Here is a 22,241-nt window from a genome sequence, read left to right on the forward strand (position 1 = left end):
AATATTGGAGGGTATGGAGTTATGTGACCTCCCAAGCTGAGGAGATAGGCACCTATGCAACCTTTAGGCAGCCCTGTATAGGGAAGTTTTAAAATGTTTAACATTTTATTATGTTTTTATTTATGTTGGAAGCTGCTCAGAGTGGCTGGGGCCCAATCAGATTGGGGTGTGTGTAAATAATAATAATAATAATAATAATAATAATAATAATAATAATAATAGAATAGGGTGGTCCCTATTTTCATCAGAGAACTGTTGGCGCATGTGCTGATGTAATCCTCCCTCCTTCTCCTTGGATAGAATCCTGAGGCTTTGTAACTGGAGCCAAAGTTAGGCTTTTCTACCTTTGTGGATTTTTGGAAGATGTTTGGCGGCAAAAGATGGCAAGGGAGTAGTTTAAGAAGAGCCTTCTGGATCACGTCAATGGTCCATCTAGTCCAGGTACAGGCAAACTCCAGCTCTCTAGATGTTTTGAGACTACAATTCCCATCATCCCTGACCACTGGTCCTGTTAACTAGGGATCATGGGAGTTGTAGTCCCAAAACATCTGGAGGGCCGGAGTTTGCCTATGCCTGATCTAGTCCAGCATCCTCTTTTCACAAAGGCCAACCAGATGCCTGTGGGAAACCAGCAAAGAGGATTTGAGAACAAAAGCACTCTTCCCTCCTTTGGTTTCCAGCAGCTGGTATTCAGAAACATGGCTGCCTCCAATGAAGTGGTGACATGGGGAATATTTTGTTGTCCAAAAGTGCTTCCTAACAGAGGGGGAGAAGAAAACAATGATAGAGATGGCTTTCTTCCTGGCTTCAATTTGTCCCCACCCACCCACCTGTGTGTTGGTAAGGACTTGCATACAGTGGTGCCCCGCAAGACGAATGCCTCGCAAGACGGAAAACTCACTAGACGAAAGAGTTTTCCGTTTTGGAGGTGCTTCGCAAAACGAATTTCCTATGGGCTTGCTTCGCAAGATGACAATGTCTTGCGAGTTCCTGCTGGTTTTTCCCCTCCCCCCCTTTTCTAAGCCGCTAAGCCGCTTATCAGCTGATCCGATCAGCAGATAAGCCGCTAAAAGCCGCTAATAGCACTAATCCGCTAATCCGTCAATGGGCTTGCTTCGCAAGACGAAAAAACCACTAGACGAAGAAAATCACAGAACGGATTCTTTTCGCCTTGCGAGGCACCACTGTATTTGTTTTGGAAAGAGGGGGTAAAGAAAAACAATGACATTGTGGCTTCATTCCCACATCACCTCTCTATTTCTGACTGCCTATGTGTTGGTGGTGTTGGGGAGCAGTCTCTTGCGAAGAAGGCAAGGGGGAAGAAAAAGTGTGGGTTAGCGATTTCCCTCCTTGCCTTCCTGTGTTGCTTTGCCCAGAGAGGGCTTCTGAAGAAGGTGGAAAAGAGAAAGACGGATTGTTGGTATTTAATCCCTAGTAAACTAGTTCCTCCTGGCACCTCCTGGCAAATAGAAGGGGAAGAAATGGAGGCAGTGAGAGATTTTACTTTCTTGGGCTCCATGATCACTGCAGATGGTGACAGCAGTCACAAAATTAAAAGACGCCTGCTCCTTGGGAGAAAGGCAATGGCAAACCTAGACAGCATCTTAAAAAGCAGAGACATCACCTTACCAACAAAGGTCTGTATAGTAAAAGCTATGGTTTTCCCAGTAGTGATGTATGGAAGTAAGAGCTGGACCATAAAGAAGGCTGATCGCCAAAGAATTGATGCTTTTGAATTATGGTGCTGGAGGAGACTCTTGAGAGTCCCATGGACGGCAAGAAGATCAAACCTATCCATTCTGAAGGAAATCAGCCCTGAGTGCTCACTGGAAGGACAGATCCTGAAGCTGAGAGTCCAATACTTTGGCCACCTCATGAGAAGAGAAGACTCCCTGGAAAAGACCCTGATGTTGGGAAAGATTTAGGGCACAAGGCGAAGGGGACGACAGAGGATGAGATGATTGGATAGTGTTCTCGAAGCTACCAGCATGAGTTTGACCAAACTGCGGGAGGCAGTGGAAGACAGAAGTGCCTGGCATGCTCTGGTCCATGGGGTCATGAAGAGTCGGACACGACTAAATGACTAAACAACAACAAACTAGCTAAAATGTACAAGACCAAGTCAAATGCATGCTGGAAAGGTAAGGGGAAAGCAGGCACCTTTGAACATATGTGGTGGACATGTCAAGTTAGAATTCTGGGAGATGATATATAATGAACTGGGGGGAAATGTTCAAAATAACTTTTTCTTAAAAACCTGAAACTTTTCCTTTAGGAATTCTAGGTGCTGAAATTCCAACAGATCAGAAAAGATTATTTATGTATGTGACCACTGCTGATCGGATGTTACTAGCCCAGAAATGGAAAGCGGACGAGAGTCCCTACCAGAGAAGAATGACAGATTAAATTGATGGACTATGCCGAATTGGCAAAAATGACTGGAAGAATCAGAAAACAGGAAGCCCAAAATTTCAATAAGGAATGGGGAAAATATATAATTTACCTTAAAAACCATTGTAAACAATTAACATTATTAGTAGGATTAGAATAACACTTGTAGTTTAATGTTAAATTTTGGGTATAATAGAGATTTAATAGATTTGGATTAATAGACAAGATCCAGGAGGCGAAGGTTAATATAAGGACCCACAAAGGGGAGAAGGGAAGTTCAGGAAATTCTACGGAATTCTCTTTCTATGTTGGTTGTTGGATCATTGTTTGTAAAATTTTAAAATCTGATTTTTTTTTTAGAGAAAGACGGAAGGAGGTTGTTGCTCTATTACTTTGTCCTTCTAGAGAGGAAAGGATGCACGCTGCTACCCTCTGCTTCACTTGAGTCTGCTATGTGTGCAAGCTCCAGTTGCGCAATTTAGTCACGAATTTGCAGAGCTGGTTAACCCAGAAAAAACCTTTCCTAATCTTCGCCATCAATCTCCTCACAAACCACATTTTCAAAAATCCATTTTCACAGCCATTTGCAGTGCAATCCTAACCATCTCTACTCATTAATAAATCCCACTAAATACTGAAATGTCACTGAAGTGAAATTTACTTTCTGGGTCCCAGGTACAGTATGTGGGGTTAGGATTGCAGCCTAAATATTTGAGAATCTGAGCACTGTGCAGATTTCATGCACTCAATCTGTGTTCAGTTCTCAGACTTGCTATCATATTATGGATCATTTTTATTTCTCAGTCTAGTCCGGAAGCAAGCAAGTACAGTATGCAACTTTTGGTTATAGGAGGCACCTGCCTGCCCACCCGACCTGTCTCTTGCTGTTGGGCAGTACACTGAACACATTTTCTTGTTTGCTGTGGAAAAGTCAGGGGATCAGTTCTATTTCTCAGTAGTCTGTATGTGAGAGAGTGGGAGAGCAAAGGAGGACATAGGGTAATGGGCAGAAAATTGTTGAAAATAGCCTCCTTTGACATTCTACTGGTGGAAGTCTTTTCTGGATCGGAGAGATACAACCTAATGACTGATGTGCTCTCTTCTCCATGCTCTCTTCCCACATCTACATACATAATGACATCTGTAAATACAGGAATCCCAGCTTCCCAACAGTGCCTGTCTTTGCAAATATCATTGAGTCATTTTGCACAAGCTATAAAGACAGTCCTGTAATCAGAGCAATGGAGAGAAGGGGAAGATTAGCAGAACTTATCTTTCCTCTGCTAGAGGGATGAGCATTCTCTGCTGAAACCAGGAGGAATGAGGGGTGCTGCAAAAATGAAAGCTGGTTTTCTGAAAGGATTTTTAAAAATATTCCTCTGCTCAGGTCTCACCATTTTGTATTCTAAAGAATGGTGTGGGTTTTTTTTTTTTTTGCATTTTGAAGAATACTTTTGAAGGATGCCTATTATAGCCCAGGAATGGAGAACCTCAGGCATGGAGGATAAATTGAGCTTTCTAGCATCCCTATGTATCTGGACCTTAGCAGAAGGTGGGACATTTTAGACTAAAATATAATTCTGTAATGTTTCTTGTGTTGCTAATCTCTTGATGATTCACTGTTGTTTGTTAGCTGGATAAAAACTGCTGCTTGAACATATTTTAAGGAGTGTGTGTGCTGAATGAAAACTGCTACTCCAAGCTTTCCAGGGTGGGGGACTGAGGCAGAACTCAGTAGGAGAAAATTCGTAGACACTGAACCCAACCATGGTTCCTGACCTAAGGGTTACACATTAAAGTGTACAGTTTCAATGAGCCAAACATTTGTTTTGAATTGGATGTATCATAGAGTTGCATTGATTGAGGTTTCTGGTTCTCTCATAAGCACATCCACCCACCCATCTATAAAAAAGTTTGAAGGACACATTATTAGATCACCCAAAGCAAAAAGCAGACCAGAGGTTCCCTCCATCCTAATATGCATGGTGCTATCAACATGTACCGTACCACACTTTAATTTATGGCACATATTGGATTCCTCAATAATTTATTTCAGCGGGCGTAGTTCTTTGAGTAGGAAATGGATTTTATCCAAATTGTTAAATGGACTATTTTGTTTGAAACAAAAACAAAACAAACCCACTTGTCAGTTAAAGGGTGCCTTAGATTAAGCATTTTGTTTCCCACCTTGAGTCATAGCAACAGCTTTTTCCATTGTTCTGTTTTAATCTATTTATTTATGGGATTAAGCATATAATAGTTACCTTAATCTTGTTTCAACAGGGTGCAGTGAGTGGCGGCGTCTATTCTTAATAAAGAGGCTGCTAGGTGGGCTGGAAGAGGTTTATAAAGGCCAGGCAAGGAACTGCGCTTGTGTAATAGCTCACAACACAAAGGAATCATATCAACAAAATTGTTTTGCTGAGGTCAAAAGAGTCAAACCACAGTTCATGAAAATGGCAGAAGGTGGAGAATTATTCTGCTGTATGTGAAAACAGACTTTGGTCCAAAGAATCTCCCCATACAGATTTTCACTTTGCAGCATATTTGACCTATTATAAATGATCTAAGATGTATTGCTGGTCTATTGTGGACACACACAAGGTTCATATCATACCCACTAAAACTTCTAATGCTCCTTCTGTACCTACAACATTTTCATGCTTTTCTTTGCTAAAAACCCATATTCTCCTGATCTTCCTGATCCTTCCACTCTTCCTGATCTCCCCCACTGGTGCTGGATTTATGTATAGGCTAAGTAGGTTGAAGCCTAGGGCCTCTAAGTCGAGGGGGCATCACCAGCCTGCCCTCTCCCCAGTGCTGCAGTCTCCTCTCTCCCAAAATTGCAAACCCAATACTTCATGTGAGGGCAGGGCAACTTGGGCCTCTAAGTCGAGGGGGCCTCACCAGCCTGCCCTATCCCTAGTGCTGCAGTCTCCCCTCTCCCAAAATTGCAAACCCAATACTTAATGCAAGGGCAGGGCAACTCAGGCCCAGCAACTATTAGACTCAGGGCTAGCCAGTGGGGCCCAATTCAAAGCAGTGGGGCACAACTTTTTTTTTTTTTTTTGGTAGGGCAATATGTGGAGATTTATGTTACTGCTTTATGAATGAACGCTGTGTTTTATGAATGGAGACTGTATTTTGTGAATTACCTAAGAGCCACCAATAGGGAGCTCTAGAATCTGACAGCCAACCAATTGGGTACTAGCAAACAGCGACACCTATTGCTGAAAGCAGGTAACCAGCAGGGAATGCTTCAGCTCAGCTTTTGCACTGTTGACTGAACACCCCCTGCTGTGCAGGTAATGAAGAAAGCTTGTAAATTGTATCCCTTCTGGCATCCAGGCCAACTCTATTACGCTGGTGTAAACCCTAGCGCACCAGAAGCACAGAATAGCAGCAAATAAAATCTGCTCATACGTCAGGAACTGATAAGACTTGTCAACCAGTTCTTCCAAAGTCTTCCTAAATTATAAAGCTCCAAAGTACAGGCCAAAAGAAAGGTCTGGGAAGAGCGAGGCATACAATGAGCACCACCAATGAAAAGGCCCTGCTCCATGTAACTCCTGCCCTGTCATTTGATAGAGTGCCCACTTGCCCTCCTTCTTGACATGGAATGCAGGTATATAAGAGGGTATTTAACAATAATATCTCATGTCCTTTGGAATCAAACACAAGGCTCAGGATCCAAAGCTCAGGTGAACACAGACCGCTGAATACATTACAGACTGATTTCTTTTTAATTTCTATCCTCTGCTCTGGTTGATAGTGATGTCATAGATTTTTTAATGCCCTAGGATTTTTAAAATTATGTTATGGATTACAACGCCCATCATCTCTGATCATGGCTTGCGATAGATGGGTCTGAAAGGAGTTGTAGTCCAAAACATGTTGAGGGCACCAGGTTGGTGCAGGCTGCATTAAGGTTTTAAAGCTCCTCTATTTGGATCTTAGATTGTTTGACCTATTCGTTTCCATTCTGGGTCATTGATTTTTACAAAGCATGTGTGCCTTCTATCTCAGTTGGATGAGTTATCGCCAGGCAGCAATGGCAGGAGACTGATGAAGCCAGACAAGCTGGGCACAGGGACAGAGGAGGGGGTACAGTGGGGGCAGTCTGCCCCGGGTGTCACCACTGAGTGGGGTGACAAAATGGTGGGTGGCACTCACCACAGGGCCTGCAGCGTGGCTGAGCCATATGTCTCTCCTGGGAGTGATGCAGTGGCTTGGGCATCTGCAGGCTCCTCACTGCCCCAAACGGTCCACCCGCAGCCTCACCCTCAGCTGTAGGGTGGCTGAGTGTGAGGAGGCAGGCAGACTCCTCAGAGGCCCCACAGAGCATCCTGCCCTGGTTCGCCCCATTCCATGGGCAGCTGGCCTCACTTCTGGGCGCAGGGTGTGTGCGCCACCCCAGGCACCCAACCGGCTTGCTCCGCTGCTGGCTGGGCATAGGGACACCTCCACACAATCCACACACATACACACACTCTGACATGCAAAGATTCTCTATCAAATTCACCACCCAGGATTTCTCAACCTGATGTTAGGAAAGAGTGACCAGGGGCTTAGCGTGGGCGACAGGGGGGCCAGAGCTCTGGGTGCATGAGCCAGACTCCTACACACAGGGATCCCTGCCCTGCCCTGACTGTTGTTGGGGTCTCTAAGCTCTGGAGCCCAGCCTGGTCTCGCTGCAGCATCCCAAGCCCCCTCACTAAATGGCTGCCTGGCCAATGTTGCAGGGGGGGGGGGAATTTGCCTGCCAAGGGCTGCACCCAAGGGCAGGAGCACAGTATAGCCTTGCATGGCCCCAGTGGGCAGAGCTGACTGGCATGCGGCCTTCGTGAATCCTCTGTGCCCATGTCCAGCGGCATTGGTGGTGCAGGGTGGCTTGGCACAGTGGGTTTCACTGGCCCTGCATGACCTGCCCCCACCCAGTGCTTGTTCAGAACGACACCGAGAGTGACATACTATATATGTGGTACCATTTCAGAAATATCTATATGCACACACCAACCTCTCACCGGCAAAATAGCTGAGCAACCCTTATGACTGACATAAGCTTTTCCAAGGAGCATTTCTGAGGGCCAAGGGAAGAAATTGTGTTATTAATTGGGCCGTGCCTGGATGCAGTGGGTGATGGATGGTTTCAAAATATATTGATGGATTTTCAGGTGGAGTGCTATGAGAAGTACTTCAACTTTAATTTGAAAAAAAAAAACCCCACTAATTTTTTTTTTTTTTTTTGCCATCTAGCCTTAACTATCTCTCCAATTTTGATACTCCATTTAACCTAACTTTGTGTCAAGAACACTTGGAATCTCTTATCTTCACTGAAGTAATTAAAGTAGAGTAGAAAATTGGCAAAAACTTGGTGGAATCATTGCAAACATTCTTGCAGGAACAGAAAAGGTAAAGGCAATTAATAAACTGTCATGTGTCATTCACACACTTTTGCTCTTTTGGGTTGATTTTCCAGCTCTGAAGCCCAAGCAAAACACAGCACATATTTGCAAAGAATTTTCAAAAGTGATTGCCTTTTGGCAGAAGTGTTCCCCAAACTGATTATGTGTCAATAAGGCCTGGATTTACCTTATCCTTTTTTAAAATGTTACAGCCTTTTTCAAAATCAATTGGAGGTGAGTGGACAAGCTAAACTGGGTTAACGTGTGCTTGTTTTGTTCTTCATTGAAGCCTAAATTATCCTTAGGGATTGCAAACACTTGGGTAAACTGGGAGGGAATACAGGTTGGGACTACTTGCATCTAATCCAGCTAGACTGGTGACTGGGAGTGGCCGCTGAGACCATATAACACTGGTCCTAAAAGACCTACATTGGCTCCCAGTATATTTCTGATCACAATTCAAAGTGTTGGTGCTGACCTTTAAAGCCTTAAATGGCCTCGGTCCAGTATACCTGAAGGATCATCTCCACCCCCATCGTTCAGCCTGGACAGTGAGGTCCAGCTCCGAGGGCCTTCTGCAGCACCTCAAACAGTTCCTTTAAATCCCCAGAATTAAGAAATTGACTTCTCTTTCTCACTGTACAGGTGAAACTCAAAAAAATTAGAATATTGTGGAAAAGTTCATTTATTTCAGCAATTCAACTTAAAAGGTGAAACTAATATATGAGATAGACTCATGACATGCAAAGCGAGATATATCAAGCCTTTATTTGTTATAATTGTGATGTTTATGGCGTACAGCTGATGAAAACCCCAAATTAACAATCTCAGAAAATTAGAATATTAAATGAAATCAGCAAAACAAGGACTGCAAATAGAGCAATATTGGACCTCTGAGAAGTAGAAGCCTAGAATGTTGTTTCTGTTTCAAACATTGCAAATTTTGGATAAAATGGATTGCTTCAAGAAGTGGCAGAGAGATATTTCTAGACTCGTCTGGCAGGGCAAGAAGCCTAGAATAAAACTTAAAATACTAACGGATGCAAAGGAAAGAGGTGGATTTGCCCTGCCAGACCTTAAACTTTATTATGAATCAGCAGCTTTTTGCTGGCTGAAAGATTGGCTGCTTCTTGAAAACACAGACATTTTGGATTTAGAAGGTTTTAATAATGTATTTGGATGGCATGCATATTTGTGGTATGATAAGGTCAAAGCACATAAAGCATTTAAAAATCATATTGTCAGTAAAGCATTGTTTAATGTCTGGATAAGATATAAGGACCTACTTGAAAATAAAACCCCAAGGTGGTTGTCACTGATGGAAGCGAAGGCTCAGAAAAAGCTCAATATGGAGGCCAAATGGCTGAAATATTGGGAAATTTTGGAACAAGAGGGAGACAGATTGAAATTGCAGAGTTTTGAAAAACTAAAAAATAAAGTGCGAGATTGGCTTCATTATTATCAGATAATGGAGGCATATAATTTGGACAAGAAAATTGGCTTCCAGGTGGAAAAATCAAAATTGGAAACAGAACTGTTAGAACCCAAAACCAAGATTTTGTCAAAAATGTATAACTTGCTGTTGAAATGGAATACTCGGGATGAAACGGTGAAATCTGCTATGATTAAATGGGCACAAGATGTTGGACATAACATAATGATGGCTGACTGGGAACAGTTATGGACCACAGGTATGAAGTTTACGGCATGTAATGCCCTAAGAGAGAATATTATGAAAATGATTTACAGGTGGTACATGACATCAGTCAAGCTAGCAAAAATCTATCATTTGCCCGATAATAAATGTTGGAAATATAAAGAAACTGAAGGTACATTCTTTCACCTTTGGTGGACGTGCCCAAGGATTAAGGCTTTCTGGGAGATGATTTATAATGAAATGAAAAGGATATTTAAATATACCTTTCTGAAGAAACCAGAGGCCTTTCTCCTGGGCATGGTTGGCCAATTGGTGCTAAAGAAGGATAGAACTTTCTTTATGTATGCCACAACAGCAGCAAGAATACTTATTGCAAAGTATTGGAAGACACAAGATTTACCCACTCTGGAAGAATGGCAGATGAAGGTGATGGACTATATGGAACTGGCGGAAATGACTGGCAGAATCCGAGACCAGGGAGAAGAGTCGGTGGAAGAAGATTGGAAGAAATTTAAAGACTATTTACAGAAATACTGCAAAAATAATGAATGTTAGAATGATGTTGGATTGAAGTTAAGTGGTTCTTAGCAGCAATGTTAAAGGGAATATGTAAAAATGGATTGTTAACAGGTGATAATTTAAAGTTATTATATTTTAAGATAAGAGATTAAGATAAAATCAAAGAGGGAAAGGATTTGCTGAACTAACTAACTTGAACTGGAATACAAAAAGGGAGGTGGGAGGAGGTTGGGGAAACAAGCAAATGAAAGATAAGACATGGAAAGACTAATCTGTTTTTTAATTGTTTTTATCTTGTATTTTCATTTTTTCTTTTTTTCCTTTTTTTCCTTTCTTTTTTTGCTTATTTTTGTAATATGTTGAAACTTTAATAAATATCTTTTTTTTAAAAAAAAAGAGAAGTAGAAGCATACAGATGTACTCAGTACTTGGTTTGGGCCCCTTTTGCATCAATTACTGCCTCAATGCGGCGTGGCATGGATGCAATCAGCCTGTGGCACTGCTGAGGTGTTCTGGAAGACCAGGAAGCTTCAATATCAGCCTTCAGCTCTTCGGCATTGCTTGGTCTCATGTGTCTCATCTTTCTGTTGGCAATGCCCCATAGATTCTCTATGGGGTTCAGGTCAGGTGGGTTTGCTGGCTAATAAAGCACAGTAATCCCATGGGCTTTGAACCAGGTTTTGGTACTTTTGGCAGTGTGGGCAGGTGCCAAAGTCCTGCTGGAAAATGAAATCAGCATCCCCATAAAGCTCATCTGTGGAAGGAAGCATGAAGTGCTCTAAAATCTCCTGGTAGATGGGTGCATTGACCCTGGACTTAATGAAGCACAGTGGACCAACACCAGCTGATGACATAGCTCCCCAAATCAACACAGACTGTGGAAACTTCACATTGGACTTCAAACATCTGGCACTATGTGCCTCCCCATTCTTCCTCCAGACTTTGGGTCCTTGGTTTCCAAATGAGATGCAAAAGCTGCTCTCATCAGAAAAGAGATTTGGGGAGCCATGTCATCACAATTATAACAAATAACACATCTCGCTTTGCATATGAGTCTATCTCATATATTAGTTTCACCTTTTAAGTTGAATTACTGAAATAAATGAACTTTCCCACAATATTCTAATTTTTTGAGTTTCACCTCTATGTGTGAGTGTGAGTGTGTGTGTTTGTGTGTTTGGCAGGTGGCAAATACCAGATTATTAATGTAAATACTCAACTATAGCTTTTTCATGTGCGTGTTTTTTAAGCCCAATAATGCTAGCGACACATTCCTTTCTAATTTTCAATGTATACAGCTTTTGTTTAATTTGTGGGTGCCATTGTAACAGTTAATATAATGCCACAGTTGGCTAAATTACTGGCAAATTAACTTTAGATTCAATGATAAATGCTTAATTAGGTACCAATTCAAGGGTTTGACAACGTAAGCATTTCACAAATATTGCTCACATGCAGAAAATGATCAGTTTGCCCAACATTAACATAGGGTCTTACCTAAGTAATCAGCATCTAGAGAAACAGACTCCATACAGCGCATGTTTATTTAGTTACGTTTATTGAAAAATTGCAAATTTAGCCATTGGCCAATGCGTACTGTGCACTACAGGGGGGGAAACATATTAATGTTTATGGATATGCAAGGGGTGTTTACTGAAGGAGATATGGATAATGGGGTTTGAAGTGGATCAGATTTGTCTAGAGAATACGGAGAGTGTAAATATATTATTAATGCATGCAGCACAGAATAAACCCGAGTTTTGCCGTAAGTGAAATTTCAGGCATCCTCTATAGGTGAACCTCTATGGAATTTCAAGAAAAGGGAAAAAAAAGTCGGCGGGGGGGGGGGGTTAGTAAGGCTAGCTCAATTTTGGGAGGAGGGAGAGCATAATACATCCATATTTATGGGATGCATACAAATGCTGCACAGGTTCTTAATCTGAGAGGTTCTTTTAAATACAGTGGTATCTCGGTTTAAGAACAGTCTGGTTTAAGAACGATTTGGTTTACAAACTCCGCAAAACCGGAAATAGTGTCTTGGTTTGAGAAGTTTACCTTGGTCTAAGAACGGAATCTGAATGGTGGAAGGGCACCGGCAGAGGGAGGCCTCATTAGGGAATGCATGCCTTGGTTTAAGAACGGTTTCAGTTTAAAAACAGACTTCCGGAACGGGTTAAGTTTGTAAATCGAGGTATATACATATTTCTGAACTTAGTGCAGAACACACTGTCTTGGAACATTCATCTGGCTACATTACAACTGCACATACTGCACATACTGCAGATGCACATTCACAGTGGTCCCTGATTCCTGACCTTCTTCTATCAGCACAGATATCAGCAGGATTGTATTTGAATTGGGCTCATGAGCAAGCAGGGCTTTGTGATGTGTTCGCTTCTTGTTTGATCACAAGGTCTCTTACTGTTCCCTCTGGTATTTTCATTCAAATGGCAATATCTCACTGTTTAAATGTATCACATTAAGAATTGAAAGGTCAACTCTGATTTTGAGTATGTGCAGAAACTAGCTGCCCAGGGTGGGCAACCCAGTGAGATTAATTTGTTAATGAAATTGTTATTGTTATAGAAAGGTGAAATTTCCTTTCCTTGCTCCACCCACTTTTGTCTGTAGCCCCAAGCTAGTTTCTGCACATACTCAAAATCAGAGTTGACCCCAGGGGACATATTCTTCTTCTTTGGTGATCACTTGTAGCCAAGTAATATTGTCTTCCATAAACATGATTTTATGGGGTTTTGGAAGATGCCTGTGTGTGAATTTGTTTTATGTGTTTATATCAGTGCACACTGATCAACGCACAGTCTTCGCAGTAAGGCTCTGTTCTGTTGGCATGAGTAGACCCAACGACTGGTAGATTCTTATCTGCTGCAGCCTTCATCCGCCTTCACAGTCACTGTAACATACTGCTTGTTATCACCTGCCTGTTCTGCCATTGAGGATTTCTTGGATCATTCTTTGTCTAGCTCCTTCCCTTTGACCTTACCGCCTTGGGTGACCCTGCTGGGAGTATGATGGCTTTGCTCACAAGGGTCATCAGAACATGCAAGTCCACTCACCATGACAAGGTGATGATCCAGCGAGTAAACCAGGGGACATATAGAGAAACCTGAAGGGTCATAGCTGGCCCCTGGGCCTGAGGTTCCCCATCACTACAGATTTTTCAACATTTTTCTCTGCACTACCACTTCCCATGGCTCAATGCATTTCCAGTTCACGCTGAGGTGCAAATGTTGTTCCCTCTAACCTCACACCCAGCAACCCTCAATTTTCTTTTAAATGCACAATATTCACGTAATGGTAAATATAGATGGGAACTTGTTGCCTTTTGTGGTTTTCTATGCTTGTTTCAATTAAATTTGCTGTCTGTGCTGAATATCAGCTGCTCTCAGGAATTTCAGGCAGAGGTCTTTCCTAGCCCTACCTGAGATGCTGGCGATTGAACATGTGCATACAAAGCAAATACTCTACCATTGAGAACACACCACTGCCTGAACATCAGATCTGGTCAATTTCTTCCCCCAAATGCATTGTTCTCCCTGAGCACATTTCAGTCAATCCTGGATGGGAAGGCAGGGGGAGTTTGCCCAACATGGTATCAAGTTAAAAGTAAAGAGTTATTCACAGCGGTTCCCTTTCACATTCCTGTGCTTTGAACTGTGTTTATAGCAAATACGTGATCTGCATTATATATGTCTATTTGAAGACTTTTTCTAAACAGGAGACTCTAAACAATACACCTTTATATGCCAAGAAGTGCTTTTCAAGAGAGGAAAACAGTGCACCCCACCTACCCACTGGAGACTTTGATGTTAAATCTCTCTGATTCTCTTCTGAGGAGCTGAACATCTCCTTAAACCTTCTAATGAACATAACACAAGAGAATATCAAAGTGTGAAAATGACAAAGATACAAATGTCTGGAAAGTATGTTAAAATACATCATTTCTGCTAGCTTGACAGAGCTTGACACGAATATGCCAGATAATAAGATCAGCATGTTAGCTATTAATATTTACACAGAGAGTTGGATGGTGCACTGCAAAAACCTGATGTCCTTCAAACCAATTAACCTGTTTTCTTCATTTTTTCTCTTCTACCGCTCTCAGTCTTCATCGTCACTTTTCCTTATTACATCTTCATTTGCCATTGTGTTAGCTATCTGGACCCTCGTTATATTTAACAGAATGAAGTAACAATAGCAAATTCCATTTAAGAGGCTTAGATAGAGCAACTCTTGACTGTTTGGGGGAAAACAACAATATCTTAGCAATAAGGTCTCATTCTGCATGAATAAACTTCCCCACTCTGGAATAGCACAGTGCTGACAAGAACTGATGGAAACTGTAATCCATAAGATGTGGAGAAACCCAGGATGAAGAAGGCTGATTTTGAACCACACTTGTTAAACTTTTGATCAAGTCATAATCACATCTAAGAAAGTGATTCCTTTGCAGATAGACAGCACATGGGGAGAGATGGGAACTCCTAGTTATGACATCTCCTTGCTTACAGGTTCTGTTCTGCTTTGGTGAGATAGGTTGATTTGTCAGCAGTTCAGCTTATGGTAGATTAGTACCTAAACCCCTCAAAAGCAAGGCTTTTTTTAAAGCCAGAACTCAGTTCTGGCACCTCTCAGTTTGGCGCCATTGCCGTTATTAAGAGAACAAGGGAGTTTGGGCACCTCTTTTTCAAGAAAAATAGCACTGCCCAAAAGTATTCCCCCACCAAAAAAAAAGTGAGTATGGAGTAGCCCCATCTCACACAGCTGAACGGATAGTAGAAATGTCATCAATAGCTTATGTGTATCTGTTCCTAAAGAAAAGCAAAACCAACAAATCCAATCCTTTTAAAAAAAGTGTTTTGAATATTATGCTGTGGACAAAACATTCATGAATCTTTTTGGCTTTGCATCACTTTACCTGGTTTGGGGAAAATCACAATGTGGATAGCTATTGCCAAAAATGTCATCAGTAATGAGTAAATGTAGCTTTCCGCATCCTATCTAGGATGTACCAGAGTGTAGCCTGACTTAGGAACATAGGAAATCGCCTTTAGACCATTAGCTCATCCAGCCCAGTGCTATCTACAATGATGGCAGCAGCTCTCCAAGGTTTCGGACATAAGACCTTAGCAGTCTTAACTGCTGGATTAGATTTGGTACCCTTTGCATGCAAAACAGGTGCCACTCAGCTATGGCCTCCCCTCCATTCCTTTTAAAGCAGAATGTGTTCCATTTACTTGTATCAGAAAAAATTCTTCACATCTGCACAGGGACAGTGATGATTGCCTCTTGGATATATGTGCAAACACACACACACAAACACAAACAAAACACACATCTCTAATGCATATATTTGTATCACATAAACATACACAAAGCTCTTCTTTTAACAATGCCCACAACCACCAGCACCTCTTTTTTTTTTGCTGCCTATAGCAGCCATTTTGTGCTGGTGCCCACAGCGCTTTTATCAATATATGACTACCAGCATATCATTTTATTCATTTATTTTACCAAAAACCTCTCTCTCAATGCATATTTGTATCATCCTCCTGAAAGGGAAATATATAATTGATGGTAAAGAGATAGGTTTTGCATATCCCTATTGGATGATATTTAGTACACGGTAAGGTAAAGGGACCCCTGACCATTAGGTCCAGTCGTGACCGACTCTTGGGTTGTGGCACTCATCTCGCTTTATCGGCCGAGGGAGCCGGCGTACAGCTTCCGGGTCATGTGGCCAGCATGACTAAGCCGCTTCTGGAGAACTAGAGCAGCACACGGAAACGCCGTTTACCTTCCCACCGGAGTGGTACCTATTTATCTACTTGCACTTTGACATGCTTTCGAACTGCTAGGTGGGCAGGAGCAGGGACCGAGCAACAGGAGCTCACCCAGTTGTGGAGATTTGAACCACCGACCTTCTGATCGGCAAGTCCTAGGCTCTGTGGTTTAACCCACAGCACCACCTACATCCCTTAGTACATGGTACACAAGACTTTTTCTTTCCTTTAAGGCTTTTGTTTCTTTGGTCATATTCAGAAACCATTTTTATTATAATCCCCACCAACACCATTTCTCATTTTTCTTTTGGTTCTCTCCTTGATCTTCCCAGACACCAAAATGAAAAAGATATTTACTTAGAAAGTCGGGGGCGGGGGGAACAATACTGAACTACTTTTGTCCCTTAATCTATGATGCCTGCTGATTTGTTTTGCACCACTGAGAGCCTTTCTTTGGAATAAATGTAATGAAAACCACCCAAAACAGTGTAAGAAATCATTATTATATATCATCAGGGTACGAGCATGCAAGCATACTTCCTGAAATGGCAGCCTTGGAATAAAACACAACTACGAAAGTGTCGTCCCCCCCTCCCCCCAGTAGTTGATAAAGCCCTGGGGCCATGTAGCAAATGATCAGCAATACACATGATGACTAACCTGTCTTGCATAACAGTCCTACCCGGCTCCTTTTGAAGATGCTCTGTGCAAGCAAAAGAGCCCCTTTGGGATAACAGGTGAACTATGCATTCTGAAGCAATCATGTTCTTGGAGTATATTGAACCCTCTTGGTGGGTCAAAGAGGCTCCGGCTGACAGCCTTGAGTCAATGTCACAATGGCTGGTTTATGACACTTAGTGCTTACCATTCCCCGAGCCTACATGTGCAGCAGAGATATGCAGGCAGTAAAAAGCCTTTGCAGCTAATGAGACAGCGGCTGCTTTGTGTAGAACACCTCATTCAGGATGTGCCAGAATGTGTTTGCCTTTCAGCGCAGACTGATGTTACTTACTTTGTAATAGGAACACAAACACAGCACAAGTAGTACAATTGCCCCCCCCCCAAAAAAATCCCTATTCTCTCTCTAGCACCCCAGCAGTCTTTTCTTGTCGTTCAGTTCCACGGAGCATGGAGGGGAGACCGATATTGTCACAGCAACATTGCACTGGCATAAAGATGATATTGAAGAACTCCAGTCAAGCCTCCCCACCCCCACGCTCTGCAGATGCCTTTGCTTGCTGGTGGGCATGAGGAAATAAATTGAAGTTGGCATGCTGTATTTTTTATCCTGGGCAAGTTATTTGTATGGTGGAAATTAGATGAAAGCAAATTAGCATGTCTGGGGAAAGTGCAGGTAAATTGATGCGATCTGATGTAGAGCATGGAGTCAGGCAATTTGACAAGGTTTTTCGAGAACCTAGATGGTAAAATGATGATTTCATGTTGTCACTTTTCTCCGTTGCCCCATTAGGGCTAAATGCATTTTAAACCTCTGCTTCAGCTTCTTACATTTCTCTGCAATCTTTCCTAATAGATACAAACTGGGTTGGGGTTACTCAATAGCACCCGGATCTCCAAGTTAGGTGCTCAATGGCTAGATATGTGGAACGTATATGGCATTTACTGTTTGTGCCATCTTTGCATGCAGTGGTTGATATTCAACTAAATAATTGTTATTATTTATGGAACTTACCTTTTCTGCTCCTGCATATGTCCCACAGTGTCCCCAAATCTGCTCAATGGTGTTAGGGCAGGCATGTCCAACAGGTAGATCACCGGACGTCTGTGGTAGATCACTGGTAGATCACTGGCTCCCCCCAAAGAAGCTCAACCACTTTGGCACCCTAAAGAAACACCCTCCACTCCACCCTAAAAAAAGCTCAACTTTGACCTGAACCCCACAAAAGGGGGTAGATCACTGCCAGTTTTTAACTCTGTGAGTAGTTTGCAGTTGCTTAGGAGTTGGCCACCCCTGTGATAGGGGAACCCCTAAAACACATTTAGGGTATGTGTGCAGGGAGGAAGGGGGGAGAATGTTCCACTGCACAAAGAGAAATCCTTGTGTTGACAGAACAGTAACCTTAGCACTATGTTCAGTTCCACCCTGTTTCCATATCCCTTTCTGAAAGTTTGTCTGCATGTCACAGCATTAAGACCCTAGCACAGGAATAGCCAGTGCCCTCCTGATAACCGTTACAGCACAATCTAAACCCTGTGCTATTGAGTTCAAAGGGGCTTACTGCTAGGTGATTAGGGTTAAAACTGTAGTTGTAGTCTGCCTTTTCCTCAATATCTGCTTAAGTGTAGGACCAATGTACATGCAAGCAGCTATCCCCACCCCACCACAAGTAATCTTGCGTTGACTTTGAGAACAGCAGGGAAAACTAGGTTGGTTGCTTTTTCCTTTCTATTTCTTGCTTTTTTTATAGGTGAAGTGTTGAAGCAGGAAAATAAATTCAATTATATTTTTGACAGGCAGAGGAGCCATCATTATTTCCTCATTGCATTGTTCATATAACTACTGAATATCCTGGCTTGTGGCAAGCAGAATGAATCCTTGACCGGGAGATTATCAAATTAGATTCTATACTTTGTTTTTACCGGAAACTTAAACGCCATGTTTGACTTTATAACTGGCAAAGCAGGACCCATGAGAGCATGTTTGCTTGAAGAAAGGGAAATGTTTACCCACCTGTGCTCCCTACTTGCATTGAGTTTTCAACTGAAGTGATCTAAATCAATGATATAGTACACCTTTTCTGGATTAGGTTAGGTTTATATGGCAGTACTGGAGAGCATTAGCTACATCTGTATTATCAGAAGTAGCAATGCTGCTCTAATGCCTAGGGGCTAGAAGCACGGGTGAGGAATCCATTGTAATATTATGCTGTGAGACTGTAAAATAACTCAGACATTCTAAGGAAGCCAGCAATCATAATACTCGAGGCCTAAGAGAAATGCAACTGGAAAAGTATTGTTTTGAATTTGAGGGCTTAGGAAGCAGGTTGTATGTAAGACCCTTTTAACCGCTGTATCCAACAAGTGTCAAAATATAAGCCAAACTAGTTTCCTGTGTTGAGGTGATAGCCTGGGTGATGGGCCATTAAGAGAAACAAAGGAAAGGGTCTAACAGTTAAGTTCGCAGTTAGTTAGAAGGACAAAAGCTATAGTTGAGAGCTGAGAGTTTTTGGGGCAGTGATATGACCTAGATATCTGGAGAGAGAGTCAGAGCAATGTTTGAGGGCAATGTCTGATGTCTGCTTGAATCCAAGGTGGCAGCTTGTGGCATGCAATCCATTGGTACAGTCAAATGCAACATTCCTTATTTCCCTAGAGTGGGCACAGGCAGGGGGACATCCAGTCAGTGTAACTTCCTGTTTCACTGGTCTGGAGCTTCCTCCTCCCTGCAAGTGACCTGGGAGATGGGCGTGGCTTGGTCTGACTCCATAAAAGAGCCGTCATGCAGCCATTTTCTCAGTCTCTTTGTTGTCTTGAGTCTTGCTTCACTTGTTCTCTCTCTTGTTCTATCTTTTGCTGCTATGCTGCTCTCCTGCAGCCATTTCGTTCTATTGATGTAATTTTTGGATCTCAGCCAGCAGCACATGAGTTCCGTCTCCATATGAGATGAACTCACTGTTTGTTGGTGTAACTACTAAGAAAAGCCTGCCTTTCAGGGATCATATCGTAAACTGAAATGTGAGTAAACTTTTCGTTACTTTACTCAGAAAGACTTTTGTGTCCCTTTTAAGAGGGATTAAATGGGACACCAGGAAATAAACTTAACTAAGAGATTCAAATGAATCTGCAAATTAGCTTTCAGCTGTATTAAGGGGAATCTACTCTGTGTGAGTGAAGGGTAATACTTATTCAATACATCCTTTCCTACTATCCTTAACATTCCCACAAAGCTATGGGAGAAACAAGACCATTTTGGGGTGTTAATGCTGTGAACCCCTCAACTGCAGGCCCAGGTAGTATCATGAAGATGCCACTGTCTCCGCTGTGCCTCATTCTCAAAGGAAACACAAACCCTGGGTAAAGACAAAGCCTGGAACCCCTGGAATCTTGCACCACTTGGAGATGGAAGTGCCATGCAATAGTATTGGTCTAGGAAGTAGAAATTGTTGTTGTTGTTTAGTTGTTTAGTCGTGTCCGATTCCTCGTGACCCCATGGACCAGAGCACGCCAGGCACTCCTGTCTTCCACTGCCTCCCGCAGTTTGGTCAAACTCATGCTGGTAGCTGGTAGAACACTATCCAACCATCTCGTCCTCTGTCGTCCCCTTCTCCTTGTGCCCTCCATCCTTCCCAACATCAGGGTCTTTTCCAGGGAGTCTTCTCAAGAAGTAGAAATTAGGTAGGTATAAATCAACACCTAGAAATTAGGTAGATGTAAATCAACAAATTGTCCGTCCCTACTGTGTGCCTGACAAACCCCTCCTGCGGCATTAGACCTTATCCAATCATCATAGCTGTTCTCAGGAAGAACTTTATTCCAGGTCACTGAAATCAGATGAGCACAGCTTGGCACAAACACCTCAATAATCTGAAGCTTTACATAGCAAACCTCTGGTATGTGTAACACATTGTGATAATCAGGAATCTGTCTTAGGGTGCCTCTCCACTTTTTCCCTCTCTGAGGTAGACATGCTAGGTTGTATTGTAGTAGGCTCTGTAATATATTACAATGAGGTGCATCTTACTTGATTCCTGGCTCTTGAGAATGGACTTTCTGAGGCCCAAACCTCATGAATGCTTATGCCCCCTGAATTGACAATAAACACTGTAATATTGACATAGGATATTAGCACAATGCGTTCATTCAAGACTTGAATATCCAGTAGTCTGGTGTTTGAACCGCATCAGAGAATTCAGTCCTAGGTACTCAAAATCAAGTTGCTGGTTTTGTCACCTACTGAGTCAGCTTTAGATGTAGAAGTTATCTGGAAGCTACTTCAAGGACTGGTATGAGAGAGCCCTGATTTGCATTATTTCTTGCTCAGCATTTTAAGTCATTGCTTATTCCATAGATGTTAATAAGACTGCTCAGAGCCTCCGTCTGCATGAGTAAGAGTGACAGATGCAAGCTCTTAGTTCAATCACTTCCCTTGGTTGTTAAATGGAAGTTTTTAAAATATTAATACTTAAAAGATGGGGGAGAAAGTCTTTGAAAAGGAAACTTGAGAAGCACTTCAACGAAAGCAAAACAAGAACGGAGAGGGGGAAATGGTGACATGTAAAGACTCCTTAATTGAATTTTTATCTGAAAATCCATTCAGCCATTTTTGGCAGCATGTATATTCTTGATAATATACCACTTTTACTCTTGGCTGGACTCATAATATCACACCTAGAGAAAAACAAAGGAAGGGGTTTTTTTTAGTTTCTTATTAACAGAAGCAGCCCTCCCATCAAGCAAAGTGAAGTTGGTGCTTCTTCCTCAGCCGTTCCCCTACTTCCCATAAACTAGCCTGCTCCTTCAGCTGCATAGGAAGATGTTACACCATACCAGGCTTCTATGTATGGAATGAGGAAAGAGCACCTATTGCCCTTCAGTTTGGTTGGGCAAATATCTTTGACTGGCCCTGTTTCTTAAGGTTGGCAAACTTGTGTGTGTAGACTTGCAAACTCATCCATGAGCCAAAACATTTGAAAACAATGTTACTCCTTTCAACGCTCAGCTTACATTTGAGGAGGGTAGGGTCACAGGGAGGAAGGCTGATATTGGCCTGTTTTCATTTGGCGAGCCCTTGTCCACATGCTTTTAAATTTTCATCTGGGTGCAAATATATGTGACTTTCCATTTCCAGTCCCCAAACCAATAGGTCGTATGTTGAGGGATGACAGGAAGAGGACCTCTCTTTTCACAAACAGAGTCCCACCGAGAGGTCATGGGTGGACACAGAGTTGGCTGTTGTGTTGCTGGCATTCTGAAATATGATAACTATATTTTGGTGCTCTGAGTCACTTGTCTCACATTCTCAGTGCTGACTGCTATGCCTTGCTTAAGGACTTGGTAATAACTGTGATCACAAGCTCTTGCATAATTCAGCCGGTTGTGGACATTAATATGGATGTGATTCAGATATACATTAGATGGTTTAGAGAGTTTTGGTTTTTTAATGTATAACATGATGCACAATTAAGCAAATTGTGGATAATAATATGGATGCAGTGTGGAACTCTTATTTCAATCTGCATGCCAAATATTTCAGTTCTTCTTATGTGATGAGTCATGAGCATGCAATGCCAATGTAATATCAGGAAGGGGGAGGTAAAGGGAAAAAAATATTATCCATCCTGAGATGTATAACTGGATTTTATGCTCTGCTACAAGATAAAATATTGGAGAGGTTTAAGTGCTAAGGGCCTCTCTTCAATGTCAACTTCGTTGGACTGGTCATATTGTTCGGATGCCTGATTATCATCTTCCAAAGCAACAACTCTATTCCCAACTTAAGAATGGAAA

Source organism: Podarcis vaucheri (genome assembly GCF_965113315.1).
Source record: "Podarcis vaucheri genome assembly, chromosome: 4".
NCBI classification, from domain to species: domain Eukaryota; kingdom Metazoa; phylum Chordata; class Lepidosauria; order Squamata; family Lacertidae; genus Podarcis; species Podarcis vaucheri.